We start from the raw sequence: 11,655 nt of genomic DNA, 5'->3' as shown, positions 1-11,655 counted from the left end.
AGAAACAGTTTTTAGGACGTCATACCAAGCATCATATATATATTTGATTTTACATTTTAAGATCCCTATTAGTATTACAACAATATATTAAACAATTATTATTATTATAGTACCCGCCACAGTGAAGAGGCGACTCTGGGTTGCTGGCCTTCTAGGCAGAGTTGCAAAGAAAAAGCCATATCTCACACTGGCCAATAATGCACCAGGGCTTTAATGCACTTTTTTTAATGCACTGGCCAATAATGCACCACTTCTTTTTCTATTCTGGTTAGAGCCAGTTTGCGCTGTTCTGTGAAGGGAGTAGCACACAGCATTGTATGAGTTCTTTAGTTTCTTGGCAATTTCTCACATGGAATAGCCTTCATTTCTCAGAACAAGAATAGACTGACGAGTTTCAGAAGAAAGTACTTTGTTTCTGTCCATTTTGAGCCTGTAATCGAACCCACAAATGCTGATGCTCCAGATATGCAACTAGTCTAAAGAAGGCCAGTTTTGTTGCTTCTTTAATCAGCAAAAAAGTTTTCAGCTGTGCTAACATAATTGCAAAAGGGTTTTCTAATGAGCAATTAGCCTTTTAAAATGATAAACTTGGATTAGCTCACACAACTTGCCATTGGAACACAGGAGTGATGGTTGCTGATAATGGGCTTCTGTACACCTATTAAATCAGCCGTTTCCAGCTACAATAGTCATTTACAACATTAACAATGTCTATACTGTGTTTCTGATCAATTTGATGTTATTTTAATGGACAAAAAATTAGCTTTTCTTTCAAAAACAAGGACATTTCTAAGTGACCCCAAACTTTTGAACAGTAGAGTACGTGTTCGTTAGAGTCTCACCTTTCCACCTTTTCACATTTTAGTGTGTAGCCCAAACTGTTCGGATGCTAAAGACGGAAGTTGGCAGATCGGCTGTACTGACTGCAGTCCAAAGATGCTTGTGGGGGTCGTAGAGCAAGACCCTCATGTCTCATCTTTCCACAGATAATAGTTTTTAGGCCAAACCGTTCTGATGCTACAGACAATTTTTTGAGAATACTGATTTTCGAGTTGTCTCACGGTATGACAAACACTGCTCCGTCTGTCACTGCCAATGTGGACGTGCGACATAGGCGAATACGGCGGGTTGAGACGCATCCAAAGCAAAAAAAAACTTATCTCTAGCTTAAACTGACAGATTTTATTTGGATGTTTGTATTATGCTAAATAGATTTCCACGCGGGCATTGACCTTAGGGGGCTAGCTAAACTAATGCTCAGAAATACGGTATCGCTGTCTAACAGTGGTGTCGCACCAAACTGCACATGTGCATGCCGTCAAATCAAAGGCACTCCTTAGATATAAAGTTGTTTTACGACAAAAGGTTTGTCACTTTCATAAGGTTGTAGTAATGAGTACTTAAAACATTGGTTTGCATCTAGGTTGTACCTTTAGAAATCGAGAAAATGAACAACGAAGGACAAGTCTTTCACTTCTCTCTTTGACTTCTCAAACCCTAAACCCCGGTCTGGTCTGACGAGTCTGCTTCGCAAGCGTTCCCGGATGCCTAGCGATGTTGGTCCTCTGGGTTTAGAAACTCTGTGGCTATATGCTACACATACGTTAATTGTGTGTTTTATTGAAGACAGAATATGTATGCTATAGACGAGTTGATGTTGCTGATCATAGCTAACCTGTATTAACATTCATCTTATCTGTGTGTGTGTGTGTGTGTGTTTATTTGCAGAGAGAATGTGTGTATGTTATAGAAAAGAGGGTGTTGCTGATGATAGCTAACACAACTTCCCAAAGACACAAAAAAGCATTCACAATTTAAAATTAAATACTCAGCCAGGTCGTTCAAGATTGACGTCGAAATGTCTTGAGGACGTCTGGAAATCCCTTCAAAACCAGCTGCTCACCATCAAGTGAGCTTGGGTTTTGCGGATGGGGGTGGGGGATGAGAGGTTGTGTGTTTTATCCCAGTTGTGGATACTGGTTTCTTATTTTTGGTTTTAACCCTATACCAAACCTTAACACTAACCTTAACCATTCGGAATGAGTGCCTAAACTTAACTCTTAACTTTGAAATTTGGCGTTTGGAGAAATGGAACGATACAGAGCAGCAGGAGCAACAAAAAACACTTCAAAGCTGACGTTCGGAGCAACTTCAAAATGTTTAATTTGGAGAACGTGTATGAACGTCTAATTCTGCAGTGAGACTGTGAGCTTGTTGAAATACTAGGGCTGTCAGAGTTAAAGCTGAGATCCGATAAACAGCAAAACAGCGGCAATGGCCATCACACTACCGTTGTTATTGTTTTTGTTTACCGAGCTGAGTAGCATCGCGCAGCATGTAAAAAAAATTGCAGTACGTATTGTGTTTTTCTATCGTGCATGAAATGATGTCCTCAGGGAAAAAATAGTGTTAGTTGTTTGCAGGAACTTCTTTGTTGTTGTAATACCGCAAATGGACGTGGCGGTTTCACCATTAAGGATTGCAGATTTAATCAGTTAACTCAAGTAAACTTTTTGTCATTTTGTTGTCTAATAATTTTTTTGGCATGATTAATCTCATTGTCTGAAAGCACTCAAAATACACTGAAAACATCAAAAATACATAATCTATACAGCTAAAAACAATAATACAATGTAAAAACAAGTTCACTTTGAGGTTAAAGAAGGTGTGATTTCTCAATTTACAAAATGTTGTTTATCAAGACATCAATATTCTTGTAATATTTTTGGGGGGTATGGAAAATCTTAAATGCCCAGTGCAGTCAAAATTCTGTTTTTCCTGCATTTTGTATCATATTGTACAACTGCTGATGAAACAAACAAACATGGTAGTTGCTGGTTGAAAATACAATGTATACAGGACCTTCTAACCAGACAGTCCTAGCAGAATTCTTAGTTTTTACTAAAAATCTATTTTTGTCCATTTCAATGGAAAACTGTTAAAGTAAGGTACTTAATTGTTACTGAGAAATTATTTGATATTGATATACAAACAGCTGCATCGGGCCTTTAAATTACATCTTAATTTGCGATTAATCGGGTTTAACTACTTTTTAATCGTTTGACAGCCCTATTGAATTCAAAAGTCTATCATACTGGAATAGTTGTGCATTGGAACTGAAATGCCTACTGGGAAATCTACACACAGTTGAAGTCGGAAGTTTACATACACCTTATCCAAATACATTTAAACTCAGTTTCACAATTCCTGACTTTTAATCCTAGTAAAAATTCCCTGTTTTAGGTCAGTTAGGATCACCACTTTATTTTAAGAATGTGAAATGTCAGAATAAAAGTAGAGAGAATGATTTATTTCAGCTTTGATTTCTTTCATCACATTCCCAGTGGGTTAGAAGTTTACATTCACTCAATTAGTTTTTGGTTTCATTGCCTTTAAATTGTTTAACTTAGGTCAAACGTTTCGGGTAGCCTTCCACAAGCTTCCCACAATAAGTTGGGTGAATTTTGTCCCATTCCTCCTGACAGAGATGGTGTAACTGAGTCAGGTTTGTAGGCCTCCTTGCTCGCACAACCTTTTTCAATTCTAAACACAAATTTTCTATAGGATTGAGGTCAGGGCTTTGTGATGGCAACTCCAATACCTTGACTTTGCTGTCCTTAAGCCATTTTGCCACAACTTTGGAAGTATGCTTGGGGTCATTGTCCATTTGGAAGACCCATTTGCGACCAAGCTTTAACTTCCTGACTGATGTCTTGAGATGTTGCTTCAACATATCCACGTAATTTTCCTGCCTCATGATGCCATCTATTTTGTGAAGTGCACCAGTCCCTCCTGCAGCAAAGCACCCCCACAACATGATGCTGCCACCCCCGTGCTTCCTGTTTGGGATGGTGTTCTTCGGCTTGCAAGCCTCGCCCTTTTTCCTCCAAACATAGTGATGGTCAGTTCTACAGTTCTATTTTTGTTTCATCAGACCAGAGGACATTTCTCAAAAAAGTACAATCTTTCTCCCCATGTGCAGTTGCAAACCATAGTCTGGCTTTTTTATGGCAGTTTTGGAGGAGTGGCTTCTTCCTTGCTGAGCGGCCTTTCAGGTTATGTCGATATAGGACTCGTTTTACTGTGTCTATAGATACTTTTGTACCTGTTTCCTATAGCGTCTTCAAAATGTCCTTTGCTGTTGTTCTGGGATTCATTTGCACTTTTTGCACCAAAGAACGTTCATCTCTTGGAGACAGAACGCGTCTCATTCTTGAGTAGTATGATGGCTGCGTGGTCCAATGGTGTTTATACTTGCGTACTTTTTTTTGTACAGATGAATGTGGTACCTTCAGGCGTTTGGAAATTGCTCCCCAGGGGGGACCAGACTTGTGGAGGTCTACAATTTTGTTTCTGAGGTCTTGCCTGATTTCTTTTGATTTTCCCATGATGTCAAGCAAAGATGCACTGACTTTGAAGGTAGGCCTTGAAATATATCCACAGGTACAACTCCAATTGACTCAAATTATGTCAATTAGCCTATCAGAAGCTTCTAAAGCCATGACAGAATTTTCCAGACTTTTCCAAGCTGTTTAAAGGCACAGTCAACTTAGTGATGTAAACTTCTGACCCACTGAAATTATGATACAGTGAATTAGTTAAATAATCTGTCTGTAAACAATTGTTGGAAAAATTACTTGTGTCATGCACAAAGTAGATGTCCTAACCGACTTGCCATGTGTGGAGTGGTTGAAAAACGAGTTTTAATGACTCAAACCTAAGTGTATGTAAACTTCCGACTTCGACTGTAAATTCTCTCTGACCACCACAAGTATCCACACACTGCAAAATGACTAAGAACATGGATGTATCAGGCCACCATGAAGGTAGCAATCACAAATTGTTTCTGTTTATCACACAAAAGGAAATTGTTTGTGATTGTCTTCGCTCATAACATGGTAAACTGGGCTCATAGATGAGCATGATTGAGCGCTCAGAAAATATTACTGAGATGGGCAGTGCACAAGCACATGAGTGTGCATGTGCACATACACACACTAATCTGCTCGAATCCCGTCTGTGAGATTGTGTACAGATGTTGTATTTGAGTTGTCCACAACGCAGACATTGGCACACACACACACACACACACACACACACACACACACACAGTGCTTCGGCCCCCATTGGTTAGCATATGGAAACACTGAAGGGAGGCTTTTTTTTCTTCCTTCTATTTTTGGGACGGATATCTTTAAATACAGGACCACAGTCTCTCCACTTCAAATCAAAATAGATTCACTGTTGCTGTCAAAGTTATTCCAAAGGGTAGATTTTACAGATCAAATGAAATGTATCATCAATGACGCTATTTAGGCCTATACAGCATTTGTGAGGTCATCAAAAGCTATTGTTTCAATTCAAAACAGAATTCAACTAAAAATAGGCAATACAATAGGCCTAGGGCTTCAAGCTCTGGTTGATTTCAAATGTAAGAATATTTAGTAATATTGAATTGTGTTTGGTTGTCAACGCAACCAAAAATCAACATTTGAAAGAGATGTATATTTTGCTTGGTCAGTTCCATTGTCACGTCCTGACCAGTAAAAGGGGTCATTTGTCATTGTAGTATGGTCAGGGCGTGGCAGGGGGTGTTGTTTTTGTGTGTTTTGGGGTTGGTTTGTTTCATGGGGATTTGTTCTAGTTTTCATTTTCTATGTTCATTTTCTATGTGTGGCCGAGTATGGTTTCCAATCAGAGGCAGGTGTCTTTCGTTGTCTCTGATTGGAAGCCATACTTAGGCAGCTTGTTTTTTCCTTTGGGTTTGTGGGTGGTTGTTTTGATATAGTCCATGTTAACTTATGGAACTGTCGTGTGTCATTTTGTTATTTTTTGTTTAAGTGTTCACTTTACTTTAATAAAAAGAAGATGAGCACTCAACACGCTGCGCTTTGGTACAATCCTTCCGACAGATATGACATCCATCTGTGTCACTGACTTAGTCTGGCTTTAATTCCAGTCTATAAATAAAATATTGATATGTTGGATTCACGTCTCCAACTCAAGCAAAAATATAATTGAATGAATAGGACTAAATCAAATCAAACTTTATTTAAAGTGCATTTAAAGTTTGATTTGATTTGCGTTTGATAATATTTGGTTGCGTTGACACCCAAACACTGGTCATCCCCAAAGCCAACACCTCCGTTGGCCACTTATCCTTCCAATTCTCTGCTGCCAATGACTGGAATGAATTGCAAAAATCACTGAAGTTGGAGACTTATATCTCCCTCCCTAACTTAAGCTTCAGCTGTCAGAGCAGTTTACCGATCGCTGCAGCTGTACACAGCTCATCTGTAAATAGCCCATCCAACCAACTACCTACCTCATCCCCATATTTGTTTTTGTTTTTCTGCTCTTTTGCACACCAGTATTTCTACTTGCACATCCTCATCTGCACATATATCACTCCAGTGTAAATTGCTAAATTGTAATTACTTTGCCACTATTGGCCTATTTATTGCCTTACCTCCTTACTTCATTTGCACACACTGTATACAGATTTTTCTATTGTGTTACTGACTGTACGTTTGTTTATCCCATGTGTAACTCTGTGCCGTTGTTTTTGTCACACTGCTTTGCTTTATCTTGGCCAGGTCGCAGTTGTAAATGAGAACTTGTTCTCAACTGGCCTACCTGGTTAAATAAAGGTGAAGTAACAAAATAAAAACACAATTCAATATCACTTTTGAAATACTATAAATACCATATTAACTTGTCGACAAGTGAAGAAATTATATGTTACTTAAAGAATGGGATTAAGCCAGTGGCTTAGACAGATACATTTAAATGTTTTTATTTGGTTATGTTGTCAACCAAACACAATGCAATATTACTTTTGTAATGCAGTAAATAGCGTAAAGTTAAGGCTATCTTACAAACTAATGTAACATTCAACCTTAAAATGAGCAACACATTCATGGCCACTTTTTGAGGTTACTGTAACTATACATGTCATGTGTAATGATATTAAGCGTGCATGTTCAAGATCGCATGCATAGGTCGTCGCAGGTCTGTGGAGATCTTCACAATTTCTGTAATAATCTCTGCAGAATCCCATCCACGTTCTGAAAGTAGGCTAAACCACACATCAGCTAATAGTTAGGCCTGCAGTGCAATGGAAATAACCAGGTAAAAATTCACTCAGAAATACTCCCCTCTGCGAGTGAAGAATAGGGACTGGCCACATTCAAACAATATAAGAGGGACGGACTAAATGCCCACAGTAGCCTATGGGACTGCTGTTTCATGAGTGAACTATTGTAATATAATAAATCCTTGGGATATATCCAGTACATAGAGGGGTATGTCATGTAGAACCAAACGCTATGCACCTTCATCAGACATTGCCTACATAAATAATATCACGGCTACAGATAGTGGTGAATACAACTGCAAGCAGCCACCTGCGAGCCTAGTGAACTAGCAACCCCACCAGCTGCAGCCGCAAAACGCCCTACAAAGCAGGACATGCATGCAGCTTCTGACGTCTGCATCCACACTGCGCTACAAAGCGTAGAATACCCAAGAGCAGAAACAGCGAGATAGATTCAAGTTTATAGAAGCCACATGATTTAAAGACCAGCAAGGTTTATAAAGACGTCTCTACGTGCATGTCAGCTCCTATTGAATTGAACATTCGTTTTGAGGATTGTATCCCCCACTGGAATTGTGACACAGTGAATTATAAGTGAAATAATCTGTCTGTAAACAATTGTTGGAAAAATTACTTGTGTCATGCACAAAGTAGATGTCCTAACCGACTTGCCAAAACTATAGTTTGTTAACAAGAAATTTGTGGAGTGGTTGAAAAACGAGTTTTAATGACTCCAACCCAAGGGTATGTAAACTTCTGACTTCAACTGTATATGTCCTCAGTACATGGGCCAGAAGATAAGAGCAACAGGAGTGGGGGGGACAGATATGAAACAAACCAAATCATTATCAATTTCTATTGGTCCAATGAAGATTGATGCAGGAATCTACAGTTCAGAACCATGCTACTTGGACTATGAGGAAAAATGGGTGTGGAACTTTGAATATTGAACCAGTGTGCGTACACAAAACAATATCCCATTAGCAAGGAAGCTATGGACATTACTAGAGTAGTGATTAAAAATCTATGGGACATGGGTATTGTTGAAAAGACACCATGTAATTCAGTATCTCTGATGCATCCTACAGATACCACATTACTTGAACACGACTGTTGTGAGTTGTTTTGGATCAGCTCTCTGATGGGTTTATAGAATCATTCGTTGGTAAAAACCCTGAGTTTATCTTATACACAGACGGTTCAAGCATTGTGTAGGGGGGTGTGGGGCAGGCTGAGCATGGGTAGTTACTACAATGGACAATGTGATAATACAGGCACGTTAGATTTGAGAAAAGCAGATGTTCATTTTATGAGTGACACAATGCTTAACTATTGCATTCAACTCTCTAATGCGGTAGGGGAAGAAGACAGACAAGTAAAAGAGGCGTGGGGAGTAACTCCCACGGGGGGACATGATATAGTGCCAGGACAGTGGGTGATGGTAACAAAAAATGTGACAGACACATCAGGGCCAACATGGGAAGGTCCTTATCAAGTTTTGCTCATAACGAGATCAGCAGTAAAAGTCCAGGGAAAATCCCGATGGATACATGTCATTCATTGCGAGGTTGTCCATTTTGATGACAAAGCGGAGCCTGGAGAATAAAGAACTGATTGATTAGCAATTGGGGGCCAATTTCTGGTGAAGAAGCATAGTAAGGTGATCAGAACCTGATAAGCTTCTATGTTGTATACCGCAGTCATGATATTAGGGATATCAGGTGAAATGTCCAATGCTTTTCTGAAAATTGGGACATGCTTACTTAGGAAAATCTATGTGAAGTATCAATTTCTCTTGAAAACAGGACATGTTACTTTCACTTTTTTGTTTCCTTCGTTACAAGTTATGAGAATCTATCGTCTGAGGCTGCAGCAATATCCCTTGACTGTACCTGAAACGATACAAGATCACCGGTGAAGTGTAACCAGTGGGACAGAAGAATTCCTCATTACCGGCAGACTGTCAGAACATAATTCCTAATAGTTATCTATGTGGGACTGATACCAGTGTGGAAGAGCTGGTCACTTTTAAAGGTCTTTGTGAATGACAATAGGACAATTTAATATTATTGTCTTGGAGACAAGTGAAATATGTTTGAAATTATTTTTCTTGTGAGTTTCCTCCTAATACAGGATGTGGGTGCTATTTCCATTTCTAACACAGAGATGCATCAGCAGGATGAGGGACACCCGGGCGTCAATACGTTTCTAGCTCTCTGTCTACACTATGCCACAGTAGTCAATCAAAGTAGTTGCTGGGTTTGTACGTATGCTCCATTCACATCAAGTGCAGGCATTCCATTAGGGGCTATTCCTTTTAACCAGAGTGAAATGTTGGGGATATGGAGAGATGTTAATTGGTATAAGGTGATTATTGGTACTAATTGGGGTAAGAATGCTGAGTATCAACATGCGAGAGTACCTAGTTCTGCAGATAGGTGCTGGATGAGGCCTGAGACTCATAGATGTGTGTCCATTCAACAACGTGTGGATGAGATGGGAGTGGAGCTGACATCCTGGAATGATAGTTACCTTCCTTCATTTGAAATTACCAATGACACTAATCAGCGACCACCTTACCTAGTTATTACACATGCCCCTGTTGGTTGGTTATGTTTAAATAGGTCACACTCTCTGAATTTGTCTCAACTGCACCAGGACGTGTTTGTCAAAGTAGGACGGTGTAAGTGTGATAAGAACACCGATCTACCTATCTTCCTGTGATGGTACTAAGGTTGCGGAATGATGCTATTACCTCTTGTAATATCATCAATAAAGGTTTGATAGCTCCTAATGGGAGTTACTTTATCTGTGGATCCTATTCCTATTCCTGGTTTCTAAAGTTGTGGCAAGGGTCGTGTTATTTGGGATATGTCGTACCCCATGTAAGACATTCGGTGAATTCTCCTTTTTCACACCGTCATAAATGTGGGATTACAGAAACTGAGAGATTCTTTGTGATTGCTTTTCCCTCTTATGGAATTTATAAAATAGCACAGGAAGTTATTAATATGTCTAACTCTTTGGAAATCCTAGCTAATAGTACAGTTGAGAGTCTTGAGTTAATTACAGCTGAGATGGTTGCCATTCGGACTGTGGCGATGCAAAATCGTTTGGCACTTGATTATCTTCTCTCCGTACAAGGGGGTACATGTGCTGTTATAAGGGCGGCAGCGTAGCCTAGTGGTTAGAGCATTGGACTAGTAACCAAAAGGTTGCAAGATCAAATCCCTGAGCTGACAAGGTACAAATCTGTTGTTCTGCCCCTGGATATTTAGGTGTGGCCAGAAGAAGGTTCTTGTTCAATTTAATACCACTAGAAATAAATATTCTACAAGTGCTATATGTTGAATGATATGAAAGTAGGCTAAACCACACATCAGCTAATAGTTAGGCCTACATGCAATGGAAATAGTCAGGAAAACATCACTCAGAAATACTCCCCTCTATGAGTGAAGATAAGGGACTGGCCACATTCAAACAATATAAGAAAAAACCTATGGGACTGCAGCTTAGTGTAAAAAAACAAGTTTCTGAATGAATTAGCTCATTACCCTGAGTGAACTATTCTAATAGAATAAATGCTTGGGATAAATACAGTACCTAGAGGGGTATGTCATGGGTATCCAGCTACTGATAGTGGCGAATGCCAGCGGACATTACAACAGCAAACGGCCATCTGCCAGCCTGGCGAACAAGCAATCCCACCAGCTGTAGCCGCAAAACGCCCTACAAAGCAGGACATGCATGCAGCTTCTGATGTCTGCGGCCACACTGCACTACAAAGCATAGAAAACCCAAGAGCAAAAAACAGTGAGATTCAAGTGTATAGAAGCCGTGTGATTTGAAGACCAGCAAGTTTCATAAAAGATGTCTCTACGTGTATGTCAGCTCCTTTTGAATTGAACATTAGTTTTAAGGATGTTTCCCCATGAAAAACAAATACACAAAGACTCATGCAGAGACAGTTCTATATACCCTGACATGGCGGCAAGAAAAAGGAGAGAGCTCTTTACTATTCTTGAAACGGCTACAGAAACCACCACAGTCTTCCGAAAGCGAAAAATCTCTGCTTAATCTTTCAGTCAAAATAAAATGGTTTGAAATTCCTTTTAGAAGCCAGACTCAGACGAAGACGGCAAGGAGGGGGAGAATGGATTCAAAAGCACAGAGGCAATGGAGGAAACTTCAGACACAGCCAAGTGCTATTGTGCTATTATTGAAGTGCTATTATTCGACTTCCAACAACTGCTCTGACTACTCGGATATTGATTTCTCCAATTTGGAGGAGGAGGAACAAACACTGCACTTCTCCCCACTTCTAGGATGAACCTGATCTGGTCATTTCTATTGATCCATTTTCTGCTGTCAGTGGCCATCAGCGTTCGCTGGGAGACGATGCAGAAAATAGTGACTATTTCAGTTTACTCTTCCCAGATTCTCTTTTTGAACACATGGTAAAACAAACAAAGAGTTACGCCCTCTATCGGCAAAGGAGGAGTGGAAAGTCAGACCCCCACTGGCATCCCACTGACCTAAGCGAGATAACAGCTTACACA

This window comes from Salmo trutta, chromosome 9 (genome assembly GCF_901001165.1).
Source record: "Salmo trutta chromosome 9, fSalTru1.1, whole genome shotgun sequence".
NCBI classification, from domain to species: Eukaryota; Metazoa; Chordata; class Actinopteri; order Salmoniformes; family Salmonidae; genus Salmo; species Salmo trutta.
This window is presented reverse-complemented; position numbering follows the sequence as displayed.